The sequence below is a fragment of the Callospermophilus lateralis genome, chromosome 13 (genome assembly GCF_048772815.1).
Source record: "Callospermophilus lateralis isolate mCalLat2 chromosome 13, mCalLat2.hap1, whole genome shotgun sequence".
In the NCBI taxonomy this organism is placed as follows: domain Eukaryota; kingdom Metazoa; phylum Chordata; class Mammalia; order Rodentia; family Sciuridae; genus Callospermophilus; species Callospermophilus lateralis.
In genome coordinates, this window is record NC_135317.1 from 49,261,545 (window position 1) to 49,284,610 (window position 23,066).

Below are 23,066 nucleotides of genomic sequence, written 5' to 3' on the forward strand. Positions count from 1 at the left end.
TGACCAGCCATATGATTTTTTAAATCAATTGCTTATTCCTGCAAATGGCTCCAGCCTCGTTTCTGAACTCCTTTCCTCTCTGGCACTTCCTTCCCTGTGTCCACTGGGCTCTGTCCTCAGTTGGTTGGCCTTGCTATTCCTCTGCCAAGTCCTGTTACTATTCTTCCTTATCTGATGTCCTGTCTTCTCCTCTCTCTACCTTTTCCCTGGATTTCCTTTATATAATAATTCTTATTCTTATGTACAGATTTTTTTGTGTGTGGTCAGTGCAGGGATTGAACCCAGGGCCTCCCACCTGCTAGTCAAGCACTGTACCACTAAACTACATCCCCAGCCCTTATGTACATATTTCTGAATCCCATTCAGATGCCTGTGATCCCAAAACCTCAGGAATCTGCACTTTTCTTCACAGGCAATGATTTGTGCGGTAGTACAGGGACTTGTGCTTCAAACGATTCCACACTATCCGTGTCCAGTGGTGCATGCATATAATCGTCAGCAGCTCCAGAGGCTAAGGCAGGAGGATCTCAAGTTCAAAGCCAGCCTCATAATTTAGGGAGACCCTAAGCAACTCAGTGAGACCCTGTCTCTAAATAAAATACAAAAAGGAAGGGCTTGGATTTGACTTAGTGGTTAAGTGCCCCTGGGTTCAATCCCTGATAGTGAAAAAAAAAAATTTCATGCTCAGTACAATGCTTTGCTGTCATCTGTTGAAATGCATTTTAGTTCTGCACTGGTTCCCACAACCTATGTAGCTAGCCCTACATTAGGGAGAAACACTCAGGGAGTTTGAAAATACAACTCTCAATGGAGGTGAAGGAGAGAAGCAGGGCCAATGATGAAGTCAGGGAAGAATAGGGAGAACAGGAGCTTGGGGGCGTCATTTGCCCTTTTACTCCCTGGAAAGGTCATAAATTAGAGGGACAGGTTTGGGTACATGGTGATAATCTTATAAGTCTTATAGATCATTTCTGTTCAAATGATCACAGTCTATTCTGATCTGTTTCGAGGAATCTAAATCAAATTCCAGGAAAGGGACCTATCTCTAAAAATAGGTGGATTTAATAATTGAACCATAGAGATTATACATGGGCCCACCTCTTCTATCTAAACAGGAAAGTAGTATAAAAAGATAGATATGCTCATTCTAGGGAAGTCATGAGCAAAACTTCTCCCCAGAGGGCAAGAATGTACTTTTTATAGACACTGGCTTTGAGGAGCTCTTATGGTAGTGGTTCAGAAAAGAATCCTGGTAAAGTAGAAAGAGGATTGTGAGGTAGAGCTGATGAAGAGGTGTGCAGGTGGTGTCCAGGCAGAACATGGAGATTCATATGTAAAAGGAAGACATGCTAGATAATCATAAACTATTCTGGAAAAATAGTCTATATTGATTCAAGAAGGAAGGTCTTTTTAATAAGCAGTACAATAGAAAGACGTAGGGTTTGGATTACAATTTTATGCCTTTCTATTTCTTTTGGGATTTTTGTTTTGTTGGCTCTCAATAAATGTACAATAATAATAAAAGTTCATTAGGTAACCATTTCAAGCACAAGATCCTGTTGTGATTCATAGAATTCAAACAGTGACATCTGAAGCCTCTTTACTGAAGTTATTTTTCAATACACAGATGTGACTGCTCTTGAAGAGAATTAATTTCAAAACATGGTTTTGAAAATGAGACCTAAGTAACAAACATACTTATGTATGTACAAGCCAGCTCTGCCTAAGTGCATTGTTTTATTTCTTATTCCTTGATATTCTTTGGAAGCAATGGGGATTTGTAGGCAATCCTTTATTTTGCTAATGATCATTGTGATAAATCTTGCAATTCAGCTGTTTTTCCTGCAATTCTAATCCCAGGGAGAAGTAAGAGAATAGTGAACTCAACAGCTGAGTCTTAACATTGCATATGGGGCAGCTTGCTGTAGAGCAAACTGCTGAAGTGATGGAGAGAAACACATTTTGATTGCTTTCTTAGATGTCTCAATTATTGCCCTGAGCTTCAGTATGGAAAACAGGCAATTCCTCACCAAAGGAAGACCCCTATCCACATACTGCATATTGTAGAAGAAGATAGGACTCCACCGACTTCTATCATGGTGTAAATTATTCATATACTGTGTAACCTCAAAGGAGATATACACATTTCATGTCTCTTAGGTGGAAAGATTGCACTGTAGTGACTTAAGTGTGTTTTAATATTAATGCGTGGTATTAAAGAGCAAATTTTAAAATCATGACTTTTTCCTTAAATTTATAAATCATATTATGCTATATATAATATTAATATATTTAAAAATTACTTTTATGTCCTTGATTGCTATCTGATCCCTTAAACTCCTTCAGTTGCATTTATATTTACAAATTTTACATATTTAGTTTTCTAAGTCCTATTTTTTAATAGCAAAATCTTCCCAAGATTTGTAATACAAAGCTAAAATATACATTTATATGCATTTATGTAATCTTAAATTCTTTTTCAGTACTGTTTACAAATTTAATTTTATCATATAAGCTTCAAAGCATGAATCCAAATCTATTAACCGTGCCAAGTTATTTTAGATAATACAAATTTTTAAAATAGAAGACATATAAAATTATTCCTTATGTTAACATGAAAAAAAATAGTAGTACTATAAATTTGATTTCATTATATTTAGAGTTTGTTCCAAGTTTCCTTGGGATTAGAATACATACATCTATCGAAGCACCAATAACATTTCTCTTCATTTCATTTATCTTCCAAGAAAGGTAGGGATGCTCACCCAAGGAAGTTGAGGTTTCCATTCCCAAAGCCTTGAAGTTGTCTGCTCATAGAGTAGTTGCACATAAGCCAAAGAGATTGGTGTAGGTGGGAAATAAAGAGCTATAACCATCAGCATGATTATTCTCACCAAAAGACTGCTGTATTGATCCTTCGTATAATGATGGCTTGTACCAACAGTGTGCTCCAAGTCAATGTCCTAAATCCCACGTCCCTGAATTCATGCTTGTTCTTTGTAATTACTCGTAACTGTGGCCTCTGATTGGGGCAGATGATATCATGTGATTCCCCACTCCCCCAATCTTAAATCCCATCTCCCTGTTTGCTCTATTCCTTGATTGGAGTCAACCTATTTAATGTTTATTTCTACTCTGAATTGTGTTCACATTCTTTCTGTCTGGAAGGGCTACTATTTATACAACACCCTTTAGCTTCTGTGTGTCTCCTCCTACCTGTCTATCCATATCATCAGTTTCTAAAGTCATTCTAATGAAACATTTTTAAATATAAAGTTAAACAGATTGGGACGTAAAAACCCAGGTCTGTGATAAAGATATGTTTTGGTAGAACTGGATGGCAGTGCTTTAAGAATTAATAGCATTCATTTAGGAAAGTTTCCTTTTTAATCATTTGACCACAATTTACACTCTGCTGTTCAAGCAATGGCAATTTACCCAAATTGCCTGGGTAGTAATTGGTGCCTGGAAGGAAATAGACCCACCAGTGTGTCTGCACTGTAAATATCTTGTCTGCAGCTTACCTTCAGGCCATGGTCATATCTAATTAGAAGCATCCTGTGAGGGGACTAATCATTGATGAGAATAGGGAATGTAGCCAATTGGTGCAGAAGAAAAAAATCCGGATAATAAATGAGGAGTTATAACCAGATGGCCAAGGGATGGAATGAGGTACAAACAGATCATGTGGGCACAGATCAGCATCTAATTCAGAAACTATTGATTGTGTGTGTTTTATGCATGGCCCAAAGAGCTCTGCTGAGATACACAGACTTATGGGAATCAAGCACAGCAAGACCCCCAAAGCTATAACACAATCCATCTCAAAGTGCCACAATCTATTTCTATGAAAGTCAGAATCCATGATTTGGGGCCCCCAAATGAGAAACCAAATAGCAGAAGTGTTGTGGAGGAATATGCCCTTTGGCATCTCAATTCTAAGATATCTAGCTTTTAAGACAATTGCACAGGACAATCCAAAACTCCCCAGTCAAATATAAAACAGCATTGTTTTTATTGTTTCTCTAATGAATTGTATATTGAAGACAGAGGAGAGGGGTGGGATCTCAGTTCATTCATGCTACATGAAGAGAGTCTTGTGTAAATGGAGGCCACCCCGGGGCTGGCAGTGGCCAGCAGTGACCAGTCTCAACAAAGTAAATAAAATCATCAGCACAGCAGGAGGTGGCTTTTCTCTTCTCCCTTGCTTTGCCAGCTTCAAAACATTCACTGTCCCAAGCGTATGTTGAGGGACCCAGGGTCTTGAGCCTCCCCTCAACCCTAATGAGGAGGAAGATAGGTTTTGCTTTGATGTACAGCTGTATATTTTCTAATAAAGTAGGCAAGAGATTGGCTTCCATTAGGACCTTTCCTTTTAAGCCTTGATTATTCAGCAGCCCTGTTGAAATTAGCTGTTCATTTATCCACGAGCAGCTGCATGTAGGGTTAGATGGTTGTGATTGTTGTGTCAAACTGAGTGGGTCTGGGCTAAAGCACTCCTGAATATTTATTTCACTTATTCCTCTGTGCTTCTTCTTCTTCTTCTTCTTCTTCTTCTTCTTCTTCTTCTTCTTCTTCTTCTTCTTCTTCTTCTTCTTCTTCTTCTTCTTTTTTCCTTCTAAGCAATAGTACTAGATTCTGAAACCACTAAAATTTCACCATTAAAAAAAAAAAAAGACCGAGAAATTTGATCTGGATTGTAAAACACAGCTCAGTTCTAATACGAGGCAAATCCTTTCTGTCTCTCCTGTTTCTTGTGCACGCGACATTAATGCCTATTTTGGCACATCATGTCACAGCTGCAAAGCAGGACTGGTCCCTCCTGTTCTCTTATTCTTATGAGCTCCCTGCAGGGTTGCCAGAATAGTCACATTCATGACTGTCAGGTCCTGGCTGGAGCAGTTATGAAATGAAGTCATTCAGAGCAGGAGCCAAATTCTGCTCGCTGTCCTTCGGAGGTCCGTGGACTAGATGAGACTTCATCTTAGGGTCAAGGAAGAATTCAAGGATGCCCCTGAGACAGGGTAGAGATTAAGTGCCAAGTTGGAAAACTGGCAGGACACACACACACACACACACGTGTGTACACATACACAATTCTGATCAACAGAATTTTTGTGCTATATCTAGGTCCACAGGCCAGCAGGAGTTCAAGTGTATTTTTTACTCTTGGATTTTTATTAATCAAGATGAATCAACTTTGTAATGTTTGTACTTTTTGTTCAGCGGCTCTCTAGATTATTGATTTAATAGTTCCACCTACCTCTGTTCTTTTAATCCCCCATTTGCCAGCTGCTTGAGTTGTCAACACATTTGTCCTAAGTACAGCTTGTCTTACCCAAATAAGGAAGGCTACTTAGGAACATTCAAACTCCTTGGGAGTTGATCCCCAAGTTCTTTGACTTGAGATGAAGCTGAGGAGGTGAAACCTTGGCCTAGTCATAACTGGCCTACCATATGTTTTTCAGCCTTTGCAATCAACCTTGAAATAGCTTCCACACTTCTCATATCTTCTGATGGGCTTCATGGTTTCATTCATGATTCCTGTGGCCACTACAGTTTAAGCATTAATAGCTCTCTGGCAAAACTTCTGGTGTATTGAAATTATTCTCCATGTGTTTTCTGAATTGAGCTCCACTTCCCTCATCTGCCTCTATTTTTTTTTTTTAATGTATCAGGAATTGAACCCAGGAGTACTTAGCCACTGAGCTACGTTCCCAGCCCTCCTATCCCCCTTATTTTTCATTTTGAGGCAGGATCTTGGTAAGTTGCTTAGGGCCTCCCTAAGTTGCTGAGGCTGGCCTCAAACTTGAAATCTTCCTGCTTCAGCCTCCTGAGTCACTCGGATTGTTCTATTTTTGTTTGTGTTTGCTAGGAGCTGTTTAGGGGTCAGTACCATCTTTGTTGACTTAAGCAACTGATATTTTATAATGCGCTATTATTCAGAAGAATTCTTTGTCACTGATGTTAACAAGTTCTTTTAAAACAGCCATGTCTTCAGCAGTATTTAATGTTAATGTTGAGAAAGGTGAGTTTGACATTTTTTTGAGCATTGGGAAAATGTAATCTTTTACATGCCTTTAAAATACCAGCCCAACTTAGCTTGAAAATGTTTACAATTCAGATCAAATTTGCTGACCCTTTTTTTATGGTGAAATTTTAGTGGTTTTAGAATCAAAATACTAAGCTTGAAGCCTGAGCTCTGCCCATTCCTCCTCAATGTACTCAATGTACTTCTTTTGTACCTGTATCCATGTTGGCATTGGTTGTTCTCCTTTGCATGTCTGTGCTTTTTTTATAGTACACGTTCAGGTACAGAGCTCCACTTAGTTACTGCTGGGATAGAGTCACTCTAATTTACCTCTATGAGTCCCAAGACATGCTGGACGCTTGCCACTGATGGGCTATTCTCCATACACTCCTGGTCCTACCAATTAGGTTGTTTGCTCACTAAGAATGTGTTCACTTCCTTGTTAGTCTCACTTTTAGTTATAGGATTGTACAAGACAATCCAGAAAAACTTTCCAATCAAAAACTCAAGGATAGGAAATTCTATGAAGTGGCATGCGGTTCATACTAAAGCCCATTCAGTCTAGTCCCCTGTTCTGCCATTCTTACCAAGTGCCTGACAGATTGAGAAGACAGTTTCCTTCCTGACATCCAAAACATGGAGGAAAGAGAGTCCCCTGAAACTCCATGTTCTCCTGAAATACCTAGGGTAGTTAATATGCATATGTATGTGTGTGTGTGTGTGTGTGTGTGTGTGTGTGTGTGTTTGTCCGTGTATGAGGTATTTGTTTTCAAACTCATGGATGCCAGTTGTATTTGCTAATGTAATACCGTCATATAATTAAACATTAAATCAACAAAATATGAGTGCCAAAGAAAAAGAGTTGTGATTATGAAAATCAGATCAAATGCTTGGAAAAGAATGAAAATGAGCTGCTTAAGACAAATTGCTGTCAAATTAGGTGTGGGTAAGAGAATTGTAACAGACTGATAAATTTGTATAAATCAAGAAGGATTCTTTACTTGGGTCACTTTGTAATTCTTTCCACATTCTTGCTTTCCTTTAAAGAAACGCACCAGAAATTGTTCAGTCTATACACTGTGGGCGTGCTTTCTGCAGGGATGAAAACAAGGAACTCCCATTAGAAGGCTATGTTTAAAGGAAGATATTGAGCCTACAATCAAATAAACTGGGAAATAAATGCCTAATATAAGTTTAAGTTAATAGTTTAAGGCATACATTATGTTTATAAATTTCCTGGTCTGATGAATTGACCATCAATCTGAATCAAAATAGCCAATACAAGGATTTCTAGCATTCTGGACTGGACTGCTGTGTTCAATGTGCTACTTGTATGGGTTCTCCTTTGGAAGATATCTTTGACCAACTTGTCCAGTATGGGTTAGGATCCTTCCTGTAGGTGTTTGCCCATCATGACACTTTGTGACATCATTCATGTTTGTTGTCTGTCTCCTCCACTGTGAGCTTGCTGGGGACAGTGACCTCACTTAAATCTCTATGTTTTTAGATAATGAAATACTGCTTGGTCCAAATGTGGATGCAGAAATGATTATTGAGTAAATGTTGAATGTATAATTTATTAATGTTTTGATGAAAAAAATCAAGATAAAAATCCAGGTATGTTATTTTGTGGAAAGATGATGGAAAAGTTTTGTTGGTGTAGCCACATCATTACTGCAATATTTAAGATGTGTTCTGTGATTAGTTTGAAGAGACCAGGCCTGGGGATCACAGAGCTACTTGAACGTATTTTATTTCCAGTGTCCACTGTCTTGGCATAACTGCAAGAGGTTTTTATAGGTCTTTTTCACTCTTTCCTTTCTTTCCCTTTCTTTTTGCTCCCCATGCGTTATATTCTGTCTTCAGCAGCTGATCAGAAAGCTATGGAACAGGGCTTGTACAATCCCATACCGGCTGGGAGAGCGTAAAAATCTTAGTCCTTCTGAACCTTGTTTATGTTCCTTCCTCTCTTCTCCTACCTCAAATCAACAGATGCTTCTTGTCTGGGAAACTAGGGGAGTTCTTCAGGCCAAGTATCCTGTTTCCTTTAATAGAGTTGCAGCCTAGCTAAGGTAAGCATTAGCTTCTCTTTTGTCTTTTATATTCTTTAATTTTTCCATTTTAGCTCTTTAATCAAATGTCTGGCTTTAATTGTCCCTTGCCCTGTGGCATTTGGCTTAATGTTTAGCCACAAAATATTCCATTTTGTATATGTTTGAAAAAGTAAACGGAAGGAGGAAATACTTCTTCCACAGTCAACATTATAGTTTGAACATTTAACATCTTAGACCAAATAGTCTGCAATAGGAGTCAGTCACAGAACCCAAATAACACAAGCACAGTTTAGCAGAAGAATTGTGAAATGAGCCTATGTGATATTAGTATAAGTTTAATGTGTGCTTTCAAAGCAGTTTAATATGGAGCCAAATGTCATTCTTTTCACTGGCTACAGGATTTCCCCTGAGTTCCCTGAAAGGAATGTCAAATTTAAGTCATAGATAACTAAGAAATAAAACTTCCTTTATTACAAATGACATAATTGTCTGAATAAAAAAAATCTCAAAGGATGATCAGAAAAGCTACTAGGATGTGAGTTTATCAAGTTCATAAGTTACAAGATCAATCTATGGGAATCAATTGTATTTTATATAGTAGCAATAAATAACTAGAAATTAAAGTTTTGTAAATATATCACTTATAACAGCATTAAAACAAAGAAATATTTGTGTGAATTTTTAATTAAAAAATATATAAGATTTATATTGTTAAAAAGTATAAAACATTGATGAGAGAAATCTTGAGGAAAAAATCTGAGAAGACCTAAATAAATGAAAAGATATACCAGGTTTGTGTCCTGTCAGAAGACTAAATGTTGTCAAGATGTCAGTTTTCCCCACATTGATCTATAGATTTTAATATAGTCTTAACTAAAATCAAGCAAACATTTTGAAAAAAAGAAAAACCTGACACAGTATTCTAAAATGTATATGAAAAACAAAGGACCTAGCACAACCAAAATAATTTTGAAGAACAACAGAGTTGGATGACTTACACAACCTGATTTTGGGTTTACAATAAAATAAGACAAAGAAAACAACATAGTAGCGATAAAAGTATAGACATAGAGACACAAGGAACAGAATAGAGATTGCAGAAATAGATCCACACTTGCATGGTCAATTGATTTCTAACAAAGCTGCTAAGACAATAATACATAAAGCATAGTCATTTTAACAAATGGAGGTATAACAGTTGAATATCTCTAGGCCAAAATAAAAAAAAAGAAACTCAACTCATATCTAACACTATATGCAAATATTAACTTGAAATAGATCATAGACCTAAACATAAAGACAAATACTATATAAAAACAAAAACTTCTAGAAGAAAGCACAAGAGAAAGCATGTGGAGTGTTGGTTTGGGCAAAGGCTTTGTAGCTAGGACACAATACAAATCATTAAAAATAATGAATAGGGGCTGGGGTTGTAGCTCAGTGGTAGAGTGCTTGCCTAGCACATATAAGGCACTGGGTTCAATCCTCAGCACCACATAAAAAATAAATAAAATAAAGTTATTGTGTCCATATACAACTAAAAATATAAAAACAAAAACCCCTTAACAATGGATAAATATGACTTCATTAATATTAAAGTTATTTTTTCTTCAAAAGACATTATGACATTATGAATAAGAGAATCACACTTAACTAAGAAAAGTACACAACTAAAAAATATTAGATAAAGGACTTGCACAGGAATTACGATAGAAGATTTATGGATGGCATAAGCTCATGAAAAGATGCTCAACATTATAAGCCAGTGAAGGATTACAGTGAAAACCACTGTATACCTGTTAGTACAGCTAAAATAAAAAATATTAATAATACCAAGTGCTGGTATATTGTAGAGTAACCAGACCCCTCAAGCATTGCTGAGGGGAATGTACATACAGGCATTTTGGAAAACAGCTGGGCAGTTCCCCTCAGGCATGACACTCATAAGGATGAATCCTTCTTTTTGTCTCTTAGCGTTTGTTGGCGATCCTCAACATTCTTCAGCTAGTAGATACATAGCTTTAATCTCTGTGTCCTTGTCACCTGGTCATGTTCTCCCTGGGTTTCAGTCTCTGTGTTCTCTCTGCTCTTCTTATAAGGACACTAGTCGCAAAAGGTTATGGGCCCATCTTGCGCCAGCATGACCTCATCTTAAACAATTACAAAATAAAGCAGTCACTTTATTTTCAAGTAAGGTCACAATCTTAGGTTCTGGGAATTAGGACTGAACATACCTTTTGAGGGGGAAAGACGACACAGTTTGATCTTATACTATACAATCCAACAATCTCACCAAAACATGGAATCAGAGTTCTGAGAAAGACCTATATGAGATGTTCATAGCAGTTTTATTCATGGTCATCCCAAAGTGGGAACAACTCAAAAGTTCATCAACTGTTAATGGATAAATCATGGTACAGATAATAAAAAGAACAGACTACTAGTTATATCCAAGACTACTAATATATCTCATTTACGTTAAATGAGAGAAGTCACACAGAAAAGATAGGAAACTCTAATGCCATTTATTCAACATCCTGGAAAAGGCAAAACTATGAAGTAAAAATCAGGGGAATAATTTCAGGGGCTGTGGGGGTGGGAAGGAGAGTAAACAAAAGTGAATTGACCACAAAGGAGCATGGGTCAGCTTTCTCAGGGGATGAAATATTCTCTTTCATAACTTCAGTGGTGGTATACAACTCTGTGTTTGTTGACATTCATAGTACTTTACATTAAAAAGAGTACATTTTTTACCATATGTAAATTATGCTTCAAGAAAATTTTTTATACCTAAGAGTGCAATTGAATACCAAAAAATAGGGCCCAAGGTCTGAGGATGTAGCTCAGTGTTAGAGTGCTTGCCTAGCATGTACAAAGCCCTGGGTTACAACCTCAGGAAAGAGAGAGAGAGAGAGAGAGAGAGAGAGAGAAAGAGAGAGAGAGAGAGAGAGAGAGAGAGAGAGAGAGAGAAAGCGAGAGAGAGAGAGAGAGAGAGAGAGAGAGAGAGAGAGAGACACCCAAGATTCTTGGTGATTTAAGGAAAGAACAAATCCTAAAATTCAGTGTAGGCAATCTAAATCTAAATTATTCTAGTTTAAGGACTTACAGTACCTATAAGGATTGTAGGATATACAGGGTAAACTGAAATTAATAAACATCAAGGAACAATGAAGGCCGTCTCCAAAAGCCAGGACATATACTTATGGGGAATTACCCTTTGGCCATTATAAGGAGCAGCCCATGAGACAATCTGAGGCTTAGAAAGCCTCCTAACTTAGAGCAGCAATTCACCTCCCAGCTCTGGTTCTGTGCTTGTCTGGCCTATTTCCTGTCATCTATCTGAATCTTTTTTTCCTTTTCTCCTCACAATAGTTCTGACGACAGTTCTTTCCTAGACAGGGCCATGCTCTGCCTTCCTTACCAGGATGGCTTGCTCTGGGTTTAGTTCTATTTTGGCTTTGAGTTCACAGTTCCACTTTTGTCTGAATTCAAATCATAGATCACATTATTTAAGAAATAATAATCACTTTATTTAAGAAATAATTTAAGTTCTAAGTGACAAGTACAGGTTTATGTTAAGTTACATTCTATTTACAGCAGAGTTTTTTTTGTTTTGTTTTTTGTTTTTTGAGAGCATGCCTCCTGCATGAGCAAGACCAGGGCCCTCCCTGGACTCATTCACTCCCCAGAGTTCCAAACCAGCAGGACCCCAGTATTCAGGTGCAAGCCCTTCTCTTTGCAGATATTCTGATTGTAATAAGCAACAACCGCCAGCAAGGTACTCACAAGAATTGCCTCAATAGGAAAGTTTGTTTCCTTAGTCTTTAATTCACAATAAAACCAGGGCATGACCTTAAAAAAACAACAAAAAACCTTAAAATATCTCAAGTCTTTCTCCCTGCCAATTTCCCTTTCCTTCCCAGCCTCTTTACTTCCTTTCCTTCCCTCCTACCCTGGTGATCTTGTTTGTGGTTAGTTCTTCCTGTCTTCTTTCTTCTGTATTTTCTTTTATGGCTCCCTTCTCTTTCTTTTCTTTTTCCTCCTGCTCTTATCCACCTACCTGTCCATATTTTAATTTTATTGTTTTTTACTTAACCCACTCTCTTTATCTGACTATTATAAGGAACTCAAAATATATCTTTCATTTTTGTTGTTCTTATTCAAAAGTTTTGTGTTGTCCACCAAGCCTAAAAGAAAGTCTGCTATGAACTTGCCAAAAATATCCACTGGATCTCTCTACTTTCTAACACCAGGCTGATCTAGGCAATGCAACAATACCTTTTATCAGCTTCTTGGTGGGAGTCCAGCTTATGCATATTCATTTTCTGCCTCATTAATAGTCCCCTGGGCTTTCTCCATGTCATTGGGAGAACACTGAGAACAGTGGAAATCTCAGTTAAAACAATGCCCCTTGTTTTTTCATTGGCCATGGCATTTTTGAAGCATGAGTTTCTAATAGCTCCACAGAACTGCTGATCAGGTTTTTGTCCTCTATGTAAAACTGAGTCTTAAAAACAGGCCAGCAAATGTGCAGTGTGCACTAAGCTCAGCTTTATCAAAATTTCCAAAAAAGACAATTCTGCCATCAGCAAGCAGAGAAAAATAATTTTTTAAAAAACAGTATCTTTAAGGTTCTTTAACACAAAAGGGAAATATCTAACCTCTATTATGAAGTATTAAAATAAGTGTTGCAAAAATATTTGGAAGAATAAACCATTATTTTATTATTGGTTCAGTAACATAATGATGCCTCAAGTCAGTCCATCAAACTGGTCATTGTTTTTTGTTTTTTTTTTTTTTTTTTTGGTGCTGGTGATGGAAAGCACTCCCCAGCCCCTCATCATGCCAATTTTTAATATAATTCAATACATATCAACTTAACTTCCATTACAAACCTTTCATTGTGCTAAACACTCTGAAGATTTAAACATTGATTCTTGCTTGTCTTCAAGATTTACATGATAATGAGGGCAAAAAAACCCCCATGTGTTTAAAAAAATATAATATAGGACAGAAAATAAGTTTTTTAGTTTCTTGAGATACTATGCTTTTTAAGTTAATTTTCCTCCCAGGTCTAGTTCACTCCTTTTCATACAGACACACTTAATAAGCAATTAAGGAACTGTGTTAGTGTTAGCATGGGTTCCTTAGGATAACTGTTGTGGGGGAAAAGAAAATCATATCTTATAGAAAGACCTAACTCTGAATTTATTTACTTATTTTTTGAGTTATATTATTTTATTTATATGTAGTGCTGAGAATCAAGCCTGGTGCCTCACACATGCCAGGCAAGTGCTCCACCACTGAGCCATAACCCCATCCTAACTTTGAAGTTTAATAAAAGAAAAGCCAGTGGTTTCTGGCTTCAAGGGGTGAAACATGGTGTGCTTCACTGGATTGGTCTAGTTGATGTGGTCTGCCTGGGCAATGACTTGAGTTATATGTGTGCCCTGTGGACAGTGGGAAGAAGCAGGAATAGTGGATATGTACCTAGTGGGGATGAAATGTCTGTGGGTCAGGCAGAATTTGAAAGATGGAGTGAAAGGTATGGATTTGAGTGATATGGTAGAGAGAGCAATAGTTTGGTTTTGTCATCTAACTAGATGTGAGGTCTGAGAGAGGAAATGAAAACTGTCTTAAAATTTGTGTGGCAAAGGGGTATTCTCGATAAGAGGATACAGGGTAAAAAAGGAAGTCAAGAGGGAAAAGAGGACTTTTTCTTTTAACTAGTCATACTGATAAAACTGTCTCTTAAAAGATTAAGATCTCTCACCATGCTAAGAATTTTCATGAGCAAACTTTTCTTAAAATCTATTTCCTAGCATTAGCTTCCTCCTATTCTGTGAGAAAGCTTAATAGCCAATCCAATTTATTTAAAGTGTATGGAATTCTCCAGTTTTGCTACTTCATCCTGAGTCATGTGTAGCCATCCTGATTTCCAAATGAAGCTGTTCATAGATCTCTATATTCTCTTTCTAGCCTTTTGAGTATCCATAGCTATGTTTTCATATGCATTCCTAGTATTTTCTCTTGTTCCCTCTCCGTGTGTTTTTGTCTCTCTGTCTCTTATCAGATTGGATAAAGGTTTGTCTATTTTCTCCTTCTTTTGAAGAACTTAACAATATCTACTCTATTTCTGCATTTCTTTCTGATAGCCCTTATAAGTACTTGCGTATGGAAAGACGTAGTAGATAATAACAGATGGCTTCAACAGTTGTTGCAAAGAGAAATGAGCTGAGGAAAGCAGGTGCTTGTCAAAGTGCAGTGTCCTGCAACGTTTCAGCTGTTGACTTAGAAAAGGGAGATCATAAGGGCAGGCTGGAATCTGAGGACAGGGCAAGTTGTCCTGAATCCTGGTGGTGAATGACGTGAGAGGTGAACCAGGAGATTGCAAAACACCACCAGCAAATGCCTTTAAGACAGACTTTCTTTATCATTCTCTTTTCCCTTTTAAAGTTTAAAGGTTGTTGTTATTATTCTTATTATTCTTATTATTTTCTTTGGTGGTGTTGGGGATTAAACCCAGGTCCTTGTGCATGTGAGGCAAGCACTCTACCAACTGAGCTATATCCCCTCAAACTTGTTTTAATCTTAACATTACCCAGTTAACACTAATATTACTTAAAATTTTTAGTTCACAATAAACTTTGTTGGGATAGAAGGATGTTATCACTAGAAAGACAGTTTTAAAATTCTGGGGGTAGTTCAGTTGATAGAGGGCCTGCCTCGCATGCACAATGGGTTCAATCCCCAGTACCACCAAAAAAAAAAAAAAAAAAAAATCAAATAAAAGTCTGGTAATCATTAGCAGTTCAAATGTGTGGGTGACACACTTCTCTGAGCAGGGTTAATAAGCAAACCTTCTCTGGAAAGATTTAACGTTAGCTGTAGTTTGGATTTTACTTGTAAACTTAGTTGATCAAACAGCCTCCTTTTCCAGCCATGTCTGTCGGCAGCATCAGCAACATTACTAATACACAAACACACACACACACACACACACACACACACACACTCACACACACACTCTACTATGGAATCATTCAGCATTGAGTCCAGAGGAAACTGAAGTCCACAGCAAATTAAATATCTTGTCCAAAGTCATGAATCTATTTGGAAGTGGAGCCATGACTACAAAGCAAATCTCTTTAGATCTATCCTAGTTTTCACTCCATTCCTTTACAAACATATCTCATTGAACAAAAGGTAAATGAATATGAATATAAATATAAATATATATATATATATATATATATATATATATATATATATATATATATATGGCATTCAACTAGTTATTACCAACCCCAGCATTTCAAGATTTCAAGAGACACTTTCTGCTAATGGAAATGTGTGTATTTAGAGTGAATATCAGAAAGAAGAAAAAACAAAGTTGGAACAAATTGTAAAAACTTCTCTATAAATAGACCATTTGTATCACATGTTAGTCATCTGAAGTGTTAAACATAGGAATGATCTTTGCTTTGTTTAAATGCAGAGATAGTTTGTTTACTCTTAAATATCTAATCTTATGCTATCTTAGTATCTTTGATGGATAAGCCTTTGAGGGTCCCCCCCCCCCCCCCCCCCCCGTCCCTTCACTTTTTAGAGATTTTAGTTTTAATTCACAGGAAGACTCTCAGGAAATCCTTTTTTTTTTTTCCTTTTCTTTTCTGATTTCAGATACATGTAAAGAAAAAGACATAAAGCTCAGATCTTTGCATCATGCAGAAGTTGTTTATGTGCCTAACAGCTGTTTCTTTTGATTCTTTGGGATATTTAGTTACAAATTAGAACCACCATTTTATACAGTCCCTTTGATTTTAGAATTCCAAACAACAAAGAACAAATGTTTTGTAAAAACTGAACACTTTAAGAAACACATATATTAAATGTTTTGAAATTCATTCTTCAACTTTCTAGAAGTATTCCATTACATTATGAGACACTGCTCTGCTCTGGAGCTTGCAACATGCTTTGATGGGTTAATTACCACATGGAGGAAGAATAATTTTTAATATTGGTGTTATTAGCATTTTTAATGAAATGATTCCATTCCTTTGCTCATAAATGCTCACACAATAGCATTTTAATGCAACAGTATATCATCTTGCATATAGCATATTTTTGGAGGTATATCATTTTCACTCCCTTCCTTCTAAGTTCCATTAATTTTAAAAGATACAGATTTTCTATATTTGCTTTACAAATCATATCTTTTTACACCCAAAAAAATTCTACAAATGAGTTTTTCACATCTTTCATTGAAAAACATTATCTTCAAAGGTTACAGAACTTTGGATTAATGTTAGGTAACAACCCCACTAACTACTTAAGCAAAATAAGGAAAATTCTAGTATATCCACATTACCATGCCATTTAAATGCTATTCTTAGGGTACCATATTGTTACCTTTGTTTTTATTTCTCTGTTTTTTTTTTTTTTCAGTGTTCAGGCCATCAGGGTTCAGTGAAGACTGATTGTACAAAAACTGTGTGGGAGCTAGATTATTACCTAGTAAGAATTCCTTTTCAAGGCTTGGTCCTTCTGGTTTACTTAAGTAACTGCTGAACTCAGTGTGGATACTATCTCAAGGCTCCCATTTTCTGCCTGCCCTCACATTCTAAAGATTTTACGCTAATCAGTGACTACCTATCCATCTAACTAGACTCACAATTGTGTGTTTACAATACTAAGATAGCCTCCAAGATGTCTGGCCTGTGCTGCACATATATCTTGTACCACTATTCAACCGTGTATTGATCTAAGTACTATTGTATATTAGTTTTTCATTACTATAATGAAATATCTGAGGCAGGCTAACTTATCAAACAAATAGGTTTATTAGAGGCTGAAAGTTCAGGATCAGGTGGCACTCCTGGTTTGGTGTTTGGTCTTTAGTCAGGACCTAATGGCAGATGGCATTGCCTCAGTGGGAATATATGTGGGATAAAGAGATGACATCTTGAAATATAAAGCCTGAGAGAATCCCTTCTGAGGGTATGCCCACAATGCTCTAAGGATCTCCTGTTAGGCTCCACTTCTTAATAGTTCACAATCTCCTCCTGCCACACTAAGACCCAGTCTTCAAACACATGAACTTTTGGAGGCTATGCTCAAGCCACACCCATTTGTCTAAGATGGGTCCATTTCATCATAACATAGGATGATCAGCTTCTTGACTTTGAGTCCACCCCAGCCAGTCCCTGGCCAACTTCCCAAGTTGCAAAAATGCATGGTAGAAACTGAGCTGATGTCACATGGGGCAGAATAGAGATGTCTCAGCTGAGCCCCATCCACACTGCCAATTCACAGTACTGGGGGCAAATCATTTATTCTTGATTTTAAGTCACTAGGTTTTGAGATGTTTTGTTATGCAGTGATAGAAAACAGATGCAGATATTAAAGAACAAGCTTCATAATATGATTTTAAAATGAAAATTGTATGTCTTTTTGAATGGGTTATTGTCTATTCAGATGCCCAAAGTATAGAGCAAAATTTAAGGTTCAAAAGGATGTATGTGTGAAAATGGACTTCACTCCTCCAGGATGCTGTCAACCTCACCTCATCTCTTTAGAGTTCCTCTGGATGATGCTTAGGGTATAGAGTTAACAATTTCAAAATTTATGCATGGAGAAAATGACCAAAGTTGAGGATAGAAGCGAACATACCTTATTTCAAATTGATTTGCTTTGCTCCACTTTATGTTCCCAAATGTTCATTTCTGCCTTCTTCAATTTTTCTAAGAGTGAATTCAGATGTCACAGCAAAAGAACAAGGTTAAAGCTTAGCATATGGATGACCTTGTGAATGAATCTCTAAGATGGAAAATTATCATATGCATTTTCCAGTAATTTGAGATTAGACAATCTGTGGGTTAAGCGAAGTGACTAAGCAACCATTCAGAGGAGTATTTTTTTGTATTTCATTTGGAGAAAACAAGTCACACAAGGCCCTCCATGCCCCTAGATTAACTGCATCAGTCTAGGAACAAAAACCTAACATTGTTCAGCAGGTTCCTAGGCCACTAGTTTCCCTGACCCATCCAGAGTCCTTTCCACATTCTGAATGTGAAATCAATGGGACATTGGACTCAGACTGAGAGTCTGGTATCACCTGAAGTCACCTCGAAAAGTCCAGCTGAGCCCTGAAATTCTAGTCTTATTCATCAAACATCTGTCACATACCTACTTTGTTCTGTGCACTGTGGTGGGTAGTATGAGTACAGATATAAAAACCACTTAGTATATAGCCTTAAAGTTCTTATTCCCAGGGTCTATTCACAGATGCTCCCAGGCTCCCAAATTAAATTGGATCCTCCATAAAAATTCTCCTAAGATTCCCTAGGGATATTCAGCCCCAAACAGTGGACATAATACATTGGTGGATTTGCCCTGCTATATTTTAATAAAGATTTGAATTGAGAAATTCAAAGTAAACATTTGCTCTTCATTTATTTGTTTTTGGTTTAAATGAAATTATGGTACTTGGGGTTGGGGTAATGTTGACTTTGAGTCTGTAAGCATTTTTCTCTCAGACTATAGAATAAGCCATGTTTCCATTTCTCTCAGAGGGCAGGGAAACACTGTGTGGTCACTTTTCACGTGGCTTGGTATCTCAGGTGTTTGTCCAGGCTGCTTTGGGAGGACAAATCAAGTTCATTGGTAGGTTAATGCTTGTTATGGTTTGGATATGGAATGCCCCCACAAAACTCATGTGTTAAAGACATGGCCCCAATACAGAGATGTCCAGGGGTGGAACTTTTGGGAAGTGATAGGATCATGAAGTCTGTGGATTAATTCATCATTTAATGGATTAATGGACTACTGGGAAGAAGTGGAAACTGTAGGCAAGAGGCGCATGGTTAGAGGAAGTAAGTCACTAGAGGCATGCCCTTAGGGACTATATTTTGTCCCTGGCTCCTCTCCATGCCATCATGAGCTGGGCAGCTTTCCTTTGCCATGCATCCTTCCACTATGATGCTCTGCCTCACCACAGGTCCAAAGCAATGGAGTCAGCCAACCATGGACTGAGATCTCTGAAACTGTGAGCCAAAATAAAATTTTCTTCAAGTTGTTTATGTCAGGTATGTTGGTCACAGGATTGAAAAGATGACTAATACAGTGCTTTACTGAGGTTAGAATTCAAAGCATGCTTTTTCTATTAGTTGGATGGGGCTGCCATAACAGAATACTACAGACTGGCGGCTTAAGTGTTTTATTTTTTCACAGTTCTAGAGGCTGGAAGTCCAAGGTCAATATGCTGGCAGGGTTGGTTTCTGGTGAGGTCTTCTTGCTGTGTCCTCACATGGCCTCTGTGAGCCTCCTCTTCTGTGTGTGTGTGTGTGTGTGTGTAGAAAAAGAGAGACAGAGACCAAGAGATCTAGCATTTATTCCTCTTCTTATAAGGTTACTAGTGTCCTACTGAATTAAGGAGTCACTAGTCCCCCTAATTAAGGCTCCATCCTTATGATCTTACTTTATCTTAAGTACCTCCTTACACGTCTATTGTCCAAATGTGGCCACACAATCTAAAAATTATGGGGGGTACACAATTTAATCCATAACACTTCTTATATGCCAAATGCTATGCTAGGCATAAGGATGTATAGATATCAAGCACAAACTCTATGTTCAGGGGAGTACATATTTACAATTCAGAGCAATAATTACAATATTTTGCTGGGTATGAAGGGGCAGAAAAGATCCATTTGGTTTGAGCAGGATGGGAAGGTTTTCAAAGGTGCCCTAGTCTCCAAGAGGGGAGGACTGTTGGAGGTAGGGGTGGGGTGGGGTAGAGGTATGCTGAGCAGGGAGAGAAGCAAGTGGAAGAGCATACAAGTGGACTACTCATTTTCCATCCAGGCTCCATAGTCACAGAGCAGGGCCATTTGGCAAGTGCTGTGACTGCACAGTCTTGGGTGTTTGCAGGATGTAGGAAGAGTACACAGAATTTGTTGCAGTGATGTCCCAGAAGTGTGCTGCACTTTGGAAGACTGCACTGAAGAGCTTGGACTTTATCATGGAGTAGGAATGGGACACCTTTTCCTCAAGAAGAAGCTGAGCAGTTTGGTTTCAGAAAGTTTGCTGAGGAAGCAGTTGGGAAGAAATACTTTGTGACACTGGAGACAGGGCTGGTTAGAAAGCCCCTGCCAGTGTGGTGACATGGCATAAAGAAACCCTAGTAGTGCAGGTGGTTGAGACAGGTGAACAGCTAGACATCATGTACAAGGTCAGGAACTAAGAGTTGACACTGATGTGGGGAAGCAGGGAAAATCTAGAATGGATCCCAAGTTCTGGTTCATGGCTTGCGGAGCTACTGTTTAGAAAAAAACAATACAAGACAAGGAGGAAGGAAGAATCAAATAGTAGGAAACACTCTGAATGAAATTCTCACAGCTCAGCTTCTTGGGTTGGGAAGGGGCTTCTCTCTTCAAATCCTTTTGCAGGTAATTCTACTCCTTAGCAGGCTTCTGAGGTCTGAGGATGGCCAGGCTGTGAGGCTGTGGCATTGTGAATGATAGATATCTTTAGACTAAGTAATTTGCTTACTGAAATCCATTAATTGACGGACTTTTCTGTGTGATCATGACCCAAGCTCATTTAGTCAGAAAAGTTTTCTAATGAATAAACCCTTAGTCATTCATTGCCAAGAAAATTAAAAACCTTTTGATCTAGAATCCATCAAACCCCTGTCCTTATTGTACTCTGAAACAGACCCTGCTTATGTACCTGCTGTGATTCAGATAGATAGTAATCTTAGAGCCTTTGGGTTGGCCAGAGAAGCAACTTGCTGTAGGGGAACCTGAAGAAAATGAAATTCAGAGAGAATTTTTTAAAAAGGCAAAATAAACCCCTTTTCTCTTGCACATAAATTTACATCTCCAGTTACCCTTTTATTAAGGGAGGGGAGGCACATGAGTCAATCTCCAAATTATTGTCAAAATGAATTCGTACAATTATGACAAACCTGTTTCCTTTTTCCTAATTCCTTTTGAGTTTTCTTCTGAAAAGTAGTGACGGGATTTCAATGGGGACAGTCTCTCCCAACATCACAGGGTAGAGTGGAGATGGAGCCCAGACGTGGGCGGCCAAACACCCAGCTTGAGTACGAGCGCACGTTCATGAGTGTGTGTGAAATAGATGGTGAGAGAAAGAACAGGCAGAAGAAAGGAGGAAGGGAGAGAAAGATCAGAAAAGGAACGAGAAAGAGAAAGTGGGAATCGAGAAAGGAGGGAGGGACGAGAGAAGAGAGAGGAGAAGGGAGACCTGAGAGAAACGGAGAAGAGAGAAAGATGAAGGGGGGGGGGGGGAGAAAGAGAAAAAAGGGAGTCTCTCATTGAGGAACCCTGAACGCGCGCCTGTCACCTCACCAATTTTCTCTCCTCTGGCGACGCGTGATCTTTGTCTTCAAACATCGCCTCACTTCTTTCGCGAGTCCCCTAAACCAACCAAACTAAAGTAACAGAATTTCCCGGCGGCACGGGACCGGAGGCCCTTCGCACTCCTCTGGGGGCCCAGGCGGACCACTCGGGCCAGGCGTGGGGGCGTGGCCGGGGCGCGCAGCGGGTGTGGCCGGGGCGCTCCGGGGCGGGGCCTGGCGGTGACTCAACGGTCGCGCCCCGCCCCCAGCCCGCCCCGCCGCTTAATTCGGACGCGCGGGGCCGCAGGGTGCGAGAGCCGCCCTGAGCCGGACGCGCTTGCTGGCTGACTGGCTGTCGGATCCGCGGTTGGAGCCGCCGTCGGAGCCGCCCTCGCGCCACCTCGGGCCGCCACAGAGCAGCCCAGCCGCTGGGCGCTGCCGCGGTCGCCCGCAGAGCCAGGGAGGGAGCCGCGCGTCTTTGTGCGCGCCGCGGTAGGTTGGCCCCGCACTTAGTTCTCACACAAAGACGAGGGTCTCGTGGAGGCCGGCTGCCCGCAGGGACGCGGCGCGTCGGCGGCCTGCCCAGACCCCCGGCCTGAGGGACCCTCCTGGCAGGAGGCCGGTGGAGCGGTGAGCGGCGTGGGGCCGGGGTCTCTGGTGCGCAGGAGGGTAGTGGGCGTGCGGGAGCCCGAGTCACCAGTGCCGCGCCCGGGGAGGTGCAGGGGGTCGGGGCTGGCACGCGGTGGGTGCGGGCGGCGGCCCTGGCCCAGGGGCGCTAGGGAGGCGAGGGCGACGCGAGAAAGGGGAGCCCGGGTGGCTGCTCAGCTCATTGTTACCTCCTTGGCCCTGCAGACTAGACTGTCTGAAGCGGGCTGCGCTGCTCCGGGCGCGCCGCTCGCGGGCAGATGCCCGGTCCTTGGCTCCCGCTCGCCCTGGTGCCCCGGCGGCCCGACAGGGTCAGCGGCCCGACGCCAGTCCCAGCCCGGCAGACAAAGGCGGAGTCGCCAGGGTTTGTCCCCAATTGAAAGGTGGCGGTGACAGTTTCTAGTCTGCAACTAACTTTTCTGATTTGACTCATCTGTCTCTGCTACTCCAGTGAAACCAGTGTGTCAGATGATGTTTGCACATTCATAAAGTACTCCAGTTTTGAGTTGTGTGATTTCCCCCCAGGCATGTTTAGGTCAATAGGAGAAGGTTTGTTGCCAATGCTCAAGTTTTAATTTACGTAAGGGATGGTATCAACCTTTGTGAAATTTGAGGAGAAATTATTTTCAGAGAATAAAGTGCAGATATAGCCATATCCATCCTTTCTTGCGAAAATATTTTAGTCAATGATAGCAGTGAGAAGTTTCTTGATTAGAAGGGAACAACTCGAGATTCCTTGCTAACAGATACATCAGTTTTTTTTTTTTTTTCTCTCTTGGCACGCTACCCCCCCATGACTTTGGACATATTAGCTGTCCGAGTTGCTTTAAGTTGAAATAGTGTCTGGGGTGTTTGTCTAGTGATTTCAAAGTGCTAGTGGTTTCAAGTTTAGAACTTTAAATTATGAAATTGTGTGTATTTATTTAAAAAATGAAAAAAAATGTGGGAAAAGATTACTCATGTGAATACCACC

At 39.5% G+C, this 23,066-nt stretch overlaps 1 protein-coding gene across 2 annotated transcripts in view; it reads left to right on the plus strand.

Moving 5' to 3' along the window:
• Fam107b (family with sequence similarity 107 member B) overlaps positions 1-23,066 on the plus strand; it is a 197,422-nt gene that overhangs the window by 102,425 nt on the left and 71,931 nt on the right. The window contains exon 1 of one of the 2 annotated variants that reach the window (XM_076831396.1): positions 21,777-21,940. The exons of the other annotated variant lie outside the window; for it this stretch is intronic. The gene's annotated coding sequence lies outside the window, so the exon portion shown is untranslated. Of the gene's footprint in view, positions 1-21,776; positions 21,941-23,066 lie in introns of those variants that run through there. 2 annotated transcript variants of the gene reach the window in all.